Source organism: Haliotis rufescens, unplaced genomic scaffold (assembly GCF_023055435.1).
Source record: "Haliotis rufescens isolate VD_foot unplaced genomic scaffold, xgHalRufe1.0.p SCAF_15, whole genome shotgun sequence".
Classification (NCBI taxonomy): Eukaryota; Metazoa; Mollusca; class Gastropoda; order Lepetellida; family Haliotidae; genus Haliotis; species Haliotis rufescens.
The window spans coordinates 2,609,930-2,625,894 of NW_025963835.1; the positions used below are offsets into that span (position 1 = coordinate 2,609,930).

The 15,965-nt window shown below is 38.1% G+C and overlaps 1 long non-coding RNA gene across 1 annotated transcript in view; it reads right to left on the minus strand.

The window, feature by feature from the left end:
* The window catches only part of LOC124135029, a 36,745-nt gene extending 24,436 nt beyond the window's left edge, over positions 1 to 12,309 (minus strand). Inside the window, exon 1 of the long non-coding RNA XR_006861191.2 lies at positions 12,244 to 12,309. This is a non-coding gene — a long non-coding RNA (uncharacterized LOC124135029). The remainder of the gene's footprint in view (positions 1 to 12,243) is intronic.
* Positions 12,310 to 15,965: the final 3,656 nt, after the last annotated feature.

Consider the following 15,965-nt stretch of genomic DNA (forward strand, 5'->3'; position numbering starts at 1 on the left):
GCTTGTGTCTGCGCCTGAGAAGTTTTGAATTTTTGAATGACCACAGATCATGCTTTCCAAAGTGACAGCGAATTTTGAGTTGCACAGGATGCACGTGCAGTAACACATTGCACGTCCATAGGCCCCCATCAATGACGTCATATCGCATGACACGTGCATGAGCGTTTGAATCTCTCCAATAATTGCTGTGTTCAAACCTATCTTTCATATATGGACGGTGTGCCCTTATATCTATATTTTCTCCGTGCACAGTTTCTTTATGTGGCTAGTATATGTTGTATTAATTAGTAATGTCTTATGTTTTACAAAAGGTAAGTAAGTACAAGGTAAGCTTTTCTCAATATGCTTTAACATGGGAAAGGGTCAGACATTGCACGTTTGTAGCAGTATTAAATATTGCTCGCAGACCTTGCGGGTAGCCGGGTGCGCTGAAGCTATTCCCAATTTTTTTAAAGAACTGATTTAACTTCGAAATTTTACTGCATCCGCCATCTTTGTTTATTTGACTTTACTTTTGCCACTGACTTATTACATTTGTTGGTATGAATATTGTCCAAACGGCACGAAATTGCTCAATTTTACAATGTTTAAAATATGTCTGGGGGCTCTGTCAACAAACTACGACCGTAAATGTATTTTGCAACAAGTGGAATATGAATACTAATACCTGTACTTTTTAGAACAAGAAATTTACACATTGACGTATTCAGATTTAATTGATATTTTGCTTTACTTATATAAATGCGAATTGTATTTATTGTGTTTCTTCATCTACAATTCCACAAGGCACAATACTTGCTTAAAATTAAAACAAATAATACTCTGGTTATTGCGCAAAGGAGAATCCAGTACCAATGAAAGTACCAAAGCAATCATATAAAATATCGCAACTCATGGTTGTTAACAATCAGGCCGTCAACATAATGACGGCATTAGTGGGCACATCGTAGTATTTGAAGTTACAAAAAGATAACTTCATATTTATACTCATACAAAATGAACTCTTATATTTGTACAGTAATTGAGTTCATGCTTTCATTGGCAGCTTCAAGATATATATTGTGCATGATTAAAATAGATGAGAGAACAACAGTATCGCTAAATGATCTCCCGTGCCGTACCATTTCTAGGAAACGAGTGAACAGTTTGGTATCAACTGTTTGGTTTCGCAAGGTTAATAAACGGTATTACACATAGGCTCGTTTCGTATTTTATTAATCGCCTCTTTTATGCAAACCCAATTATCGAAAACGAACGGAGAATTCCATGGTTTTTTTTCTGCGTGAGGGACGGTAATTTATATAATGTTTTCTAAATTAGATATTAAATTATCGTTCCAACAGAATTCAGAAATTACATATGTTAGCAGTTAAGGAAGTTATACACATCATCTTGAAAATGAACAAAAAGAAGAAGAATAGTTTATTTATGTGTCACTATTTAAGCACCCAACCATTTAAGCACTAAGTAAACAATGTCATTTAACCCCCAGTTAGATAATTAGTCTGGTTAACCTGCAGTATACTGTATCTCTTCGCGTTTAAACAAGGATTGATCCCCTGTGAGTTGTTGGTGAGACATGTCAATAATATCTAGAAGTAAGGGATTAGCCTTAGTCACAATAAATTAACATTCCACACTGCAACACAATAGATTATCCATCATTATGCTTTTAATAAGAAAGTGAGAAAAATTACTAAACATTGAATGATACATATCGGGCCGTGCCTGCATTGTACATACATATATATTTTATTTATGTGTCACATGTTGTATGTGTACACATTAGAACGAAAAAATACATACAACATGAGGCCATAAAAGGCCAATGAGACACAATGGACAATGAAAAACATTATTCATATAAAAGAATTATAAGTTATAGGTTTGCAAAACCCGATAAAAATGAGTTACAGTTTTAAGTAAGGAAATGTTGCCTACGTGCAAACATTTTTGAAATAAGTGCGGCAAGAGGTTTTATATACGTGTTACAGTTCATTAAGAATACTGTCTGGTCCACAGGGGAAAATGAAATAAATATAGGATCAGACTTTATAATTCTCGACCATAAATCATATCTTAAGTCAGAATAAAATGGACAGTTAATGAAAAAATGTATCTTCTACAGCTTTATTATTACATAATTTACAAATTCTATCCCGCAAAGGCTTGATAGGTTTAGCAAATCTATCGATTTCAACTTGTAAGGGTAATGTGCCGCAGCGTAACTTGTTTAGGATACTACGATGAGACCTGTCCATAATACATGTAACATAGGGTTCAGCAGACAGCGAGTGTTTGAACAATCGATAAGTACGAAGCTTATTTCCATTTTGTAAACTTCTATCATTCAACAATTCTGAATACGCTCATCTAACGCTAAAATCGTATATTTGAGACGGGTAAAATCGAATTGGGTTAAATACAGACCGTCAGAGACAGTTAGATTAAGCAAATCCAAAACATTGTTTACAAGGATTTACGGAGTTTTGGAGACCATTTACTATTCCAACAAAGAAGTCTATTGGGATCGACCGCTTGAATTCGCCGCTAAAAATGAAATATTTCAATATGCTTGAGTGGGCTTGCCCATCCTAATTCGCCACGGACTGATAGATTTGGAGTTTTGTTATTTACCGCAATGAAGAAACGAGCAGCTCTGTTTTGAACAGAATTAATACTGTAACAGCTGAATTGCTTGAGGCCCCAGATAGCCGAACCGTACGAAAGCATAGGCTGAACAAAATAGTCATACAGTTTGTTAAAAACTGAAAATGACATACCACCCACTAATTTAAATTTACAGATAAGAACACCAAGAGCTCTATTTGCTGATTTTACCAATTCCTTAACAGAATAAGTAATATCCAAATTATATAGCCTGCATCTTGTTGCCTTTGAGAGAGTCTGTGTCTGTAGAGCTGGTTTGGTCCTTGTCTATTTGATATTCACTCGCTGGAACATAAATATTGGATATTAGCATTGTATTGTGATTTTGAGCATCCGGGCGCATATATGACATGTAAATATATACTGGACCAAATTAAAAACTTCACAATCCTAAAATTTTAACATTTTGACCAGTTATCATTGTGGGCCCTTATTGTGTATTTAAACAGTAATGGCCACGTATTTTCTTCAGATAACACCCGTTTTTTGTGCAGGTGAATCGACCAAAATCATGTGCACAGCACAATAGTGGCAAAAGTGTTTTTTCACGTGCAACTGGTCACGTGGCCATAATACCGCACGTGTTTTCAGCCATACTTGTTAGCAGTCATTAACAAAAAAAGAAAAACACAAGAAAACAAAAGTCTTTACGGCCATTTGTCATGCCACGCCTTTCAAATGTGCAACGTGAATGTGCCATCGGCATGTTGCAGACGGGAACGTCCGTAGCTGAAGTTGCAAGGACGATGGGTTGTAGTCGACGGACTGTTTATGAATTACAGACGCGTCTACAGCAAACGGGTACCACCGCTGATCGCCCTCGGCCAGGTCGACCACGTGTGATGTCACATGCAGAGGATCGTCAGATTGTCTTACGTCACCTCCGTAACCGATTTTTGACGGCTACATCAACCAGAAATGAACTGTTTAGGGGTAGACTGAGTGCGCAAACTGTTCGAAACCGTCTTAGAACTGCTCACCTCCAAGCACGACGGCCATACTGCGGGCCGATTCTGACTCAATTACACAGACGTCAACGTCAATTGTGGGCACAGCGACACTTACGATGGACTCAGAGGAATTGGAATCAAGTCGTCTTCAGTGATGAATCCCGATTTAATCTTCGATTTGCTGATGGTAGGGCGAGGGTGTGGAGGCGCCGTCATGAACGTTACGCCAAGTGTTGTGTACAGGAAGTTGACAGATTTCGAGGCGGAAGTGTCATGGTGTGAGGTGCTTTCTGTGGCAATGCACGTTCAAGGCTTCTTGTCATCCGTGGCAACCTCAACGCTGCTGCTTACCGCGACCAGGTACTGGCACCAGAACTTCTGCCTTTTATGGCAGCACTATGGACCCGGTTTGATCTTCCAACACGACAATGCCAGACCTCACACAGCAATTTTGACAAGGAATTTCCTTCAGAATGCGGGAGTCAACGTCATGGACTGGCCGTCAAGGTCTCCCGACCTCAATCCCATCGAACACGTCTGGGATGCTCTTGACAGAAGTCTGCGCACTCTCCAGAACCAACCACAGAATTTTCAAGATCTTGGCACCATTTTTCAGCAACAATGGCGTCGTCTTCCCAATCATGTGTTCACAAGCATCACAAGGTCCATGCGGAGGCGGTGTGTGGCAGTTGTCAACGCACATGGTGGCCAAACACGTTACTGAACTTGTGTGCCATCAGATTCTCGTGCTTGGGACTTATGATTTAAACTGTAATGTTATTACCGAATACCGTAGATGCTTGGAACAAATTATGGTTACCACCGTTAATTAAAATCCTTCTTTGGACATTAATGATTAAAAATTACCTTCTCTGATACATTTGTCCGTTGTATATAATATATTGGATTACTTTTAAAAAATGTGAAGTTTTTAATTTGACTCAGTATATTTCCGATTATAGTACTTGTTGTTCATGCATATGTTCTAGCAATAATCAATTTCATAAATATTCGGTTTGCTTAATTTCTACTTTCTGTTTATTTCTCATAAATAAAACCACCAGCGGCGGTACTGGAGCATATATCTAATGTCATACAATACAGAATAGTATAAAAAAAGTATACATATGTTTATAGAGTTATACTTACACTCATGGCACAAAGATTAACATGAAATAATAATGTTGGTCATGTTTGTTAATTTCTACATTTCATTGTTATTGGTATTCTGAGGATGTTGTAATTATACACGGGTTCTGGTCTTCTTTGACGTAGAATACATGAACTGGTTGCGTGACTTTCTGCCATCAACGTGAAAGGATTACCCACACATAAACCCACAATCCTTTGACAAAGAGTTAGAAAGGATCATAAATCCTACAGATATCATATCTACCTAGTACTAAAAGTTCACTATCAATATCCTCTGATAACAAACTGTTGCATTCTATATCCCCAAGCACCAATACTCAGTATGCTCATGGAGTAATTGTCAAAATCAGAAACCGAACGAAATCGAACGGGTGATATGGTGACTTATAAAATCAATGTTTATGCACTACAATGACTATTGTGTATATTACCATTTTACTCGAACGTCTGATATGGTGACTTATACAATCAAACGTTTATGTATTACAATGTATATTGTGAGTTTACCATTATACTCGAACCTGTGATATGGCGACATGGTGACCTATAAAATCAACGTTTGTATATTACAATGTATGTGAGTTTATTATTATATTCGAACGTGGGATATGGCGACCTATAAAATCAACATTTGTATATTACAATGTATATTGTGAGTTTACTATTATACTCGAACGAGTGACATGGTGACCTATAGAACCAACGTTTGTATATTACAATGTATGTGAGTTTATTATTATACTCGAACGTGGGATATGGTGACCTATAAAATCAACATTTGTATATTACAATGTATATTGTGAGTTTACTATTATACTCGAACGTGTGACATGGTGACCTATAGAACCAACGTTTGTATATTACAATGTATGTGAGTTTATTATTATACTCGAACGTGGGATATGGTGACCTATAAAACCAACATTTGTATATTACAATGTATATTGTGAGTTTACTATTATACTCGAACGAGTGACATTGTGACCTATAGAACCAACGTTTGTATATTACAATGTATGTGAGTTTATTATTATACTCGAACGTGGGATATGGCGACCTATAAAATCAACATTTGTATATTACAATGTATATTGTGAGTTTACTATTATACGCGAACGAGTGACATGGTGACCTATAGAACCAACGTTTGTATATTACAATGTTTATTGTGAGTTTACCATTAAACTCGAGCCTGTGATATGGTGACCCATAAAGTCAACATTTATACATTACAAAGTATATTGTGAGTTTACCATTATAATCAAACATGTGATATAGTGACACGGTGACCTATAAAATCAACGTTAATATATCACAATGTATATTGTGAGTTTACCATTATACTCGAATGTGTGATATGGTGACACGGTAACTTATAAATCAACATTTATATGTTACAATGTATATTGTGAGTTTACCATTGTACTCGAACGTGTGATATGGCGACATTGTGACCCATAGAATCAACGTTCAAATATTAGAATGTATATTGTGAGTTTACCAGTTTACCATTGTACTCGAACGTGTGATTTGGTGACATTTCGACCTATAACAATCAACGTTTATAATTACAATTTATTTTGGGGGTTTACCATTATACTCGAACGTTTGATATAGTGACATGGTGACCTATAAAACCAATGGTTATATATTACAACGTATGTTGTTAGTTTACAGTGATACTCGAACCAGTGAAGTTGTGACATGGTGACTTATAAAATCAACGTTTATGTATTACGAAATATATTGTGATTTTGCTATTATACTCGAACGTGCGATATGGTGACCTATAAAATCAACGTTTATGTATTACAACGTATATTGTGAGTTTACCATTATACTCGAACCTGTGATATAGTGACATGGTGACCTATAAAACCGATGGTTATATATTACAACGTGGTGACATGGTGACTTATAAAATCAACGTTTATGTATTACAAAGTATATTGTGAGTACGCCATTATACTCGAACGTGTGATATGGCGACATGGTGACCCATAAAATCAACGTTTATATATTACAAAGTATATTGTGAGTTTACCATTATACTCGAACGTATGATATGGCGACATGGTGACCCATAAAATCAACGTTTATATCTTACAAAGTATATTGTAAGTTTACCATTATACTCGAACGTGTGATATGGTGACCTCAAAATCAACGTTGATATTTAACAATGTATTTTGTGTGTTTACAATTGTACTCGAATGTATAGGTCAACATTGTGCGCGGTGGGGACTCACCCATGACACTCCGTGGCTTGTGTGTTATGACAGTTGGTACAAGTAGGCTACTTTTCGGTATGTGACGTTATTGTCCTTCACTAGCATTTCTTACAAGGTGTACCTATGCATGATTAACTATGTATATAATGTGCGTCATCAACCCATATTATACCACAAGGGCCAAGTGTATCTTCAAACGCAGCTCATAGCATTCTGGTCTAATTAGCAGATTAACTCCTAACTTACCTGGATATGGTCCGCATGAACATTTGCCCCATCATGTTCTTAATCTTTAATTTGGTGCATATTCCTTGATATTCGAAGGATATCACAACCTGTTAGAAGGCTAATTTTGATTACGCCGTTGTGGCTTGTTCATTTCATGTGCACGTGCCGAGTCCGTGCAAATTAGCCAGGTGTGCGACACACAGTAGTCAGTCCATGTGCACGTGCCGGGTCCGTGCAATTAATCCACGCGTGCCAGAACCTAGACTTGCCCCGGGCGTGAGCTTAGTTTATTGATGACTATGGACATAGTCTTCATATTATTATTTTATTTATCTATCTTTTTTTTGTTTTATATTAAATTCATCTAGTACTTCTGTTCACACAATCTGTTATGAAACTACATCTTATATTTTTCCCCTCTCAGTTAGTTTCTCATTACTCTACACCAAACTATGGTGACTTTGATTTTATCCCTTCTTCTTACTGTTCAATTTACCAATATTTATCACTTACATTTTCCCCAGCAAATCCTTGTGTTTTAATGTCCCTATTGTGCAAATATAACCTTGTATATCATCACTGTTATTTCTAAATGTATTTTTGAAGTCTTCACACTTTCACTTCCAACCACCGATTGTCTGTCAGTATATCATACTTGGCTTGAAATGAACTTCGACGATGGGGGTTGATATTGTACATTACAGGCAGTCGGTGGGCATATTTGCAACAGCGATGTACTCAAAGAACACGCACACATTCCATAATTGTTTACCATGCTATCCTACAAATGATTATGTTACTCTGCTGTGGAGATATCCACCCAAGTCCAGGCCTTCATTGACTATCAGATCTGGGCCCACTTGCACAAAGCGATCTTAGAGCTAAGACTATTGTAAGCCTGTGCTTAAGTATGGGAGTTACGATCATCTTAGCGCTAAGATCGCTTTGTGCAAGTGGGCCCAGAACATAGTTCAACTAACTGTACGCAGTCTTAATGATAAGATAGACCTCATAGCTATTGAGTTTCAATACTATGATATGATCTGTATTGCAGAAACGTGGTTACGTGGTTGTAATAATTGGAAATGTTTATAGACAAAAGCAACTCATACTGGGATCTCATTTACAAATCTATAGGAAATGCCATAGACCTTAATATTGATACAATTATAACAGGATATTTTAACATTGATTTTCTTGGAGTAAATAAACAAAAATTTGAATATCTTTAATCGGCATATGGTCTAAAACAGATAATCTCTGACTCTTAGACAAATAGAATAACCTACCATTCTAGTACGCTACTTGATTTGATCTTTGTATCACGTTATAGTACTGTAACGACCTTCGGTGTGCTTGACCCTGTTTGTAGTGATCACGTAGGAATTAATATACCTGAACCAAAATGTTTTGTATATACCAGAAAAATATTTAATTATAATCTTATCGATGTCGATGGGTTATTAGTAGATCTCAATGTAATGACTGGAACGAGTTAGTAAATAGCAATTGCGTAGATGATGCAGTTACAGAATTCACTTCAATACTTTGTAAAAGCTACGACGTTTACGTCCCCAACACAATTATTACGGTAAGAAGTAAGGACATTCTGTGGATGAACAATGAGATCCGTCGTTTAATGCGTAAACGCAACCGTAAACCTAAAACTGCAAAAAGGGGAAACTATCCCTCAGATTGGAAAACCTTTAGACAATTACGAAATCTAGTTAGATTTGAAAAACAAAATTACTTCAAAACATTAGATGAAAAAATTAATAATTCCCCAGGTACTAAAACTTGGTGGAGTTTGGTGAAGCGCTTTCTAAATACAAAAATCCAAATACTCTCTTTCCAGCTGTTATATATAAAGATAAGGTTTATGATGATGATGTATGTAAAGCTAATATTTTAAACGAATTCTTCTCTGAACAATCGACACTCGAATTCCCGTCAAAAACATTGCCAGCTGTAAGTAGTGAGTGTTCTAACACATTGGACCATATTGTCCCCACCCCAGGGGAAATTCAAGATGTTTTACTTTCTGTTGATACCACCAAGGCATCCACCCCTGACGGTATAAATAACAAACTGCTAAAAGTATGTCCTTCTCATTATCGTTAATCTTTAACATGTCACTTAAATATTCTGTTTTTCCATCAAAATGGAAATGGGCATCTGTATTGCCAATTCACAAAAAGTAAATGTAAATGTATGCAGTAATTATAGACCAATCGCACTGACAAGTTGTTTGGCAAAAGTATTTGAAAAATGTATTCATAAACATGTGTTTAACTTCTTCAAAGACAACAGTATTCTGACAGTATGTGTGATTTTCAATTATAATAAAACATTTTTATACATTTATGTATTTGACGTGAGAGGGGTAGCGACACACATATATAAACATGCTGTATTTTATAATAATGATTGTACAATTTGGATTGCTTTAAACCTGTTTCATCAAACAAATATAGGATTTGATGTTGTCATATCGTGAATCAATTTATTTAATATTCACTTAATGACTTTGTTGTGTACTAGTCTTGTAAGCAAATTTTATTTCTTCCAAATGTTCTATTGCGAACACAAAGAGTCAGCGCTCATGATTGCCATATCTATTGCACGAATGAATGAACACATCATAATTAATAAACTTACCTGAGCTCACTGTGTGTTCTGAAGTCAAATCTCTGTAAGTCATCCTGCACGGCTTCGTTCACGTTTACCCTCAAATGTACGATAGAAAAATCTGCGATTCTGTGTGACTCAATGTTCGACTGCATATTTGTGACAGGTGTTCGTTTATTTATTAAAATTCCACTAATTCATAAATCACATTGAGTTGCTCGCCGCTTCTCCAGTTGCTCACACTCTCCACTGATGCTAACTGTCTTGGTTAACTGGAGTCCGCATATAACTAATTACAAACTCTGTTCTAATTATGCTAATCGAGGAAGTGCATTATACCAGATGACAAACTAAGTTGTCCTATCACACTAATCCTTGTTTACAATGAACGCATGTCAATTGACTTAACAAACATCCTTTTTTTATATACTTAAGTAGAAGTATCACGATGGACAGTGCATACAACTGTTTTTCAAACAATATCAAGCAATATTTTAGATTCAGAAACACCATACCATGACATAACAGAAACTTAATATTAAATTGTATATATTCATATTTGCCGCTATTCACGATAAATTTATTTTACCGTCACTGTTTAAAACTACTCTGAACTACTTGTATGTATAGATCATCTTATTTGTAAACTATTTCTTTATTATGTAAAATGCTGTCAACATGAATAAATGCCAATTATTTCATAACACTCCAATATAGTTGTCATAATGAACATTTTGCAAAATTTAACTGTAAAAATATAAACACGATAAAATAAGCAATGATCAGGTGAAATATTTACTTTGTGTTGCAAGTCAAAATAGTGTAAAGAGAAAATCGCACAATGACCAAGCAAGTGACTTATCAAAACTTCGACACCATTACCGATGCTACCCACAAAAATACCTACATTTCCTTATTATTTCCAAAACTGTTTTTCATTTCGTTGATCAATGTGTCCATACGCCCTTATACTATCAATAAAAGTGACAAACGCGCTTACGAATGGCGCAGCACAGGTCGCGAACTAGTCTAAGTTTCTGCTGTATCATCCGGGTACTCACGGGGAAAAACAATTATTACAAGCAACAACCAGTCCGGGGGAATTTCTTTAGATCAGTGCCCCTTTAAATATAGTCGCACAACAAGTTCAGTTATGGACTTTCAGACGGAGCATAAATTGGCCTCACAGTGTCACAAAATACAAAACCACGCACACACAGGCACACACAGGCACACACACGCGCACGCCCGCACGCATCCACACACCCACGCACCTACGCACTCACACACACACACACATACCTGTGATCACATGCTGAATGGCATGTTATTTACTCCGTGCAGTGTATACATAAATAGAGCTTTACAATACTTAGAATAAAGCAATAAATGAGCAAGCCTGGTTCCCTGGGTATGCTGCGCTGGCGCTACACTGGCCCAGGCAATGACTGCACAACGGCCGTCTGCACTAGGCGAACAAACATGGCGGACACGACATGTATTTACTATAGAAAAACGGTAGAACGGGTGGTTAATTTTTGTCTTGGTATTTTGATGAACGCTCTTGCAGTCTATATGTCACGACAATAACGTCCGTTGTTACTTTTAGTGAAGGAAAACATTATTTAAGCTGTTTCGAGACTCGAAAGTGGTCGTCACATCGGTGAAATGTAAACAATGACTCACACTCCATTTTCAACAGTGATATATGCGTTAATATTTCGTGTCAGCTTACTCTTGTCACGAAATCGTATACATAATACATGGAATTAAACGACCACGTCAATAAAATGCCATGAGCAGCTATATTTAAGCAAATTTGATGATAATTTTTAATTAATTTGGTACAGTGGTATACACATCCATGTGCAGTCATTGCCTGGGTCAGTGTAGCGCCAGTGCTGCATAACCAGGGAACTAGGCTGTAAATGAGCAACTGAATAAAACAACAAGTGGGATGTGCGCTCACAGGTTTTGCGTCTACAGTAAATAAAGCGACAAAAGCCTTTCATATCCAATAGAAACCTCTTCATAAAGCAGTGTCGATCGTACAATTACGACTATATTATGAGCATGTGTTTATGAATCAAGAGGCGTAAGACGCTCTTTGAAATCTTGGCAAAAAGACTTTCATTTGCTGAATTTAGAAATGTCTAACGTTATTATATGGTATTTAATACTATTTTAACATACACCATATTGTTAGATTATTCCAAGCGATACAAGGTCTAACTTGACTCTAATAATAATTTAACCGACGTATTTAATCAATAATGCCTAATTTAAAATGTGAATTATATTCCAAGCAACTAACAACATAGAATGCAATAGGACATAGAATTATAATTGAGGATCATACAAAATAAGAAGTGAACATATCTTACCCTGAAATAACTTGGAGAAGCATGTATTATTGGCCAGTCTTTATTCGGTGTATCTCAGCAGTGAGGTGTCCTGAATAAAGCGTTCTGTATAACATGTGTGAACTATATATAATATCGAATTTGTGTGTGCACAATGTATGTTTTGCCCACGTGGTGTATGCAACCTAAATACAAATGAACATAGGCGTCACGGACACGGTGATGAATACTAATTATTGCAACTCAATATTAATAACAGGTAGTATTCCCATCAAATTTAATATATTACCAGAACAGCGTTACAATTTCAGACGGAATGAATGTGTATGTGAAATTCTGTATATAGTCACACAGGATAATTTCATAGAAAATAAAACTTCGGTATCGGGACGTATAGTCCCAATTCAGTTAACAAAAATACCCCCCCTCCCCGTCTCTCCGCCGCCGCCCCACCCCACCCACACACACACACCCAACCCAAACACCGCCACCCCCACACCCACCCCGCCATTGCGTGGTTAGAAGGGACGTTGTCGCGTTGTCGCATTGTCGCCCTTCCAAAAACAAGCAAAAAGTGTCAAAATCCGACAATGCGATAATGTCCCTTCTAGTATTCCAAGCATTGTCTGATTTCTCTGGCAATGCCAGTCCAGAGACCTATTTCTACTGGGAGCTTATGGTTTGTTGTAATATACACCGTATTTTAGAACAGGATAGGCAATAGGTTTGGGCCAAAACAGGTAGCTGCTAAAAAAAGGTTGTTTAGATTTTTGTCTGAGGATGTTACTCATATTTAAGGCATCAATATTATATTTTGGAGACCAAAGGAGTTTAACTGAGTAGCTGTCATGAAATTGCTTTCTCTATATTTGCAGTGATTTGTCATCAACTTCGGCTATCTCACAGTTGTGCCCCCAAGTACACGACTCAAAGTTTGCCGTGAATCACATTTTCCGAATATGAACAATAAATTTACCGCAGGCGATTACGGACTGTCTGAGTTGAAATGTTTACTCCAGTGGCGTTCCGCAGTTCATTTCGGGGCATGGCTGCCGTCACAAAGTAATGACATCTTGCGGAGAGCAAGAGAAACCGGTCCTCTCGCTGAGTGGTGGAGCGTTCACGAACACCTCCATGTCGCTGGGTAGCTGAGCCATGAGTCTGATACCGATTCCATGCCCTGCAGACCACGCTTTGACTCACACCTAGGACGTTGGCAATGTGGCGTTGTGTTTTCCCAGTTTCAAGCACACTTCCGCATCTGGCTCATTCCTTGACTGCCAAACGACGTCGTTGATGTTGAGGGGGTATTTCTGTTTTCAGTGACTGCAATCAACGCTTGTCAGGCTTTCAAACAAAGGAGAGCAAGGTTCCAATGAAAAACAGTCACAACGGTTGCAACTGTGGTTATCATGCATCACGTGCAACATGTGAAAATGGTGTCCATCACAGCATGCCATTACCTTCTTAGTGTGGTATGTGGCTCCAGAGGGGTTCCATTATGGATGTGATCCTTAGCAAACCTTGAGTAGTATATCATCTGGCTTGTTTTCCCAGTACTCGTATTATACCCGTGATCATTACTTTCACTAAGTGACAAACGTCTATAAACGACGTCACTGTGGATTTTGCTTCCAACATCGGGCAGATATGCATTGAGATGATGTTCAGAAGTGTAAACCCCACTCACGTGTTCCCTCGTTTCAGTGATAGGATATGTAATGTAAGATGTTCTATTTCTTTACCCTATTATTACAATAATGTCCAAAATTGTAGGTACTAATCTCATTCATACCCCTTGCGAAAAGTCAAAATATAGAAACTAATGTGGTCGAGCAAACTGGAGTGTGTTCTGTTTATCTATGGAGCAGCATACAAAAGGGCTTTGTTTGTCAAACTGACATTCAACGTGACTTGAATATAGTCAAATCAATATTTCACATATGGCCCAGCGCACGTCCAATGTAGCACGTTTTGGTAAGGAGGATGGCACACGAAGAAGGATACAATGACGTAAGCCAGGTCTCAGTACTAAAAAGCACTAGCATACTGCATTTATGTGGTAGGAAAGTTTTAGAAGTAAACCATTTTGGGGGAACATTATCAGCACGAACCGAGATTTGTACACGCAATCATAGGCTTCTGGCAAGCTTTAAGGACTCCAACTCCCACTTTTGACGACTACGATATCCGGCACCACCTCGTCCTCCAATGAACACCCATTTGCTGGTTATTACCATAAAACCTAACTGTGTATATTCCATAACCAGATGGCAGGTTGTTTCTATGTGAGTGAGTGAGTTGGATTTAACGCCGCTTTTAACAGTATTCCAGTTACATCACGGCGTGGCAGCTTAATGTGGGAGGAAAGCCCGAAGTGATGCAGGTCCCAGGCGTTTACCGCTTTGGTGAAACCCACGAGCACGGGTATGGTGCTGACAAACCTAGAAACATAATCGGGGCGAACCGGGATTCGAACCCACAATCATAGGTTACTGGCGCGCCCATGCAAGAGACGCAACTCTGCACAGCGAATCGCGGTGCCTCAGACGACTGGGCCGCCCGTGCGCCCTCATTTGGAAGAAGTAACAAAGAATGCTTTGGTGAATTTCATACTCCATCGGACCACTTGTATGTCTCTGCCTCTGCAACAACTGACTCTTTCTGTACATAGGTTTATGTTTCTAGGTTTGTCAGTGCTCATGGGTTCACCGAAGTGGTAAACGTCTGAGACCTGCATCACTTCGGGCTTTCCTCCCACATTAAGCTGACACGCCGCGATATAACTGGAATAATGTTAAAAGCGGCGTTAAACCCAACTCACTCACTCACTCACTGTACATAGGTGAAGGTGACAGAGATGTGCCAGATCTTGTGCATCCTGATGTTGGTCTGTGTCACTGGGGGGTGGTTTGGGGAAGTTGGTGGCACTTGACCCGCCTACAGTCTGGGATAAAGGGGGTCCTCTGTGGGGAGGATGACAGAAGTAAGGTTCGTTGCTGTAGACCTTGTAGTTCTGTGTCCGGTGACAAGTTGGGTTAGGTTAGCTCCTTTGCTTTGCATCGAGAGGTTCGGGGCTCGTTCTTTTTCCACCAATTCAGATCACACTCATCTCAAGCTAACTTGTCTTCAAAGTAGAAATAAGAATAATGTAGATACTGATGCCTTGAGGAGTTTGTGCGTTCCAAAGTTTACTGCTAGAGCAGAGTCATTTATATCCATAATTAGTTCAGAATGATAAGTTTACAGTGATAGCAATATTTAAGTAACACATAAAATAGATCAGTTTTAAACAAATGGAATACACACATTACTACAGATATTAATTGTTTTAAATACATACATCAGTTTAAGTAACTGGAACATGGCTACATAGATTACATATTATTAAGTACTGCCAACATAAGTTGAATGTATGTAAATTTGACCTTATTTGAGGATGGCTACAGTATTCAGTAAACTGAATACCGTGCAGGTCATACAATGGCTTCTATCACCAAATATGTACACTTCCTGTATGCCTGCGACGCCTGTAAACATGACGTCTACCATCCACACGGCGAATGACTCGTCACACAACCAACTTGTCTCCATCACAGTTGTGGCCATACTCTGTGACCTTGACACCATTGACGTTGAAGCCGACGATGCAGGTCCATCAAAATGTCACCTCGAACTGGTCGTCTCGCGCGAATACCCTTAGCGCATCAACGTGGTGGTTCTTTCACGTACATGACGTAGCT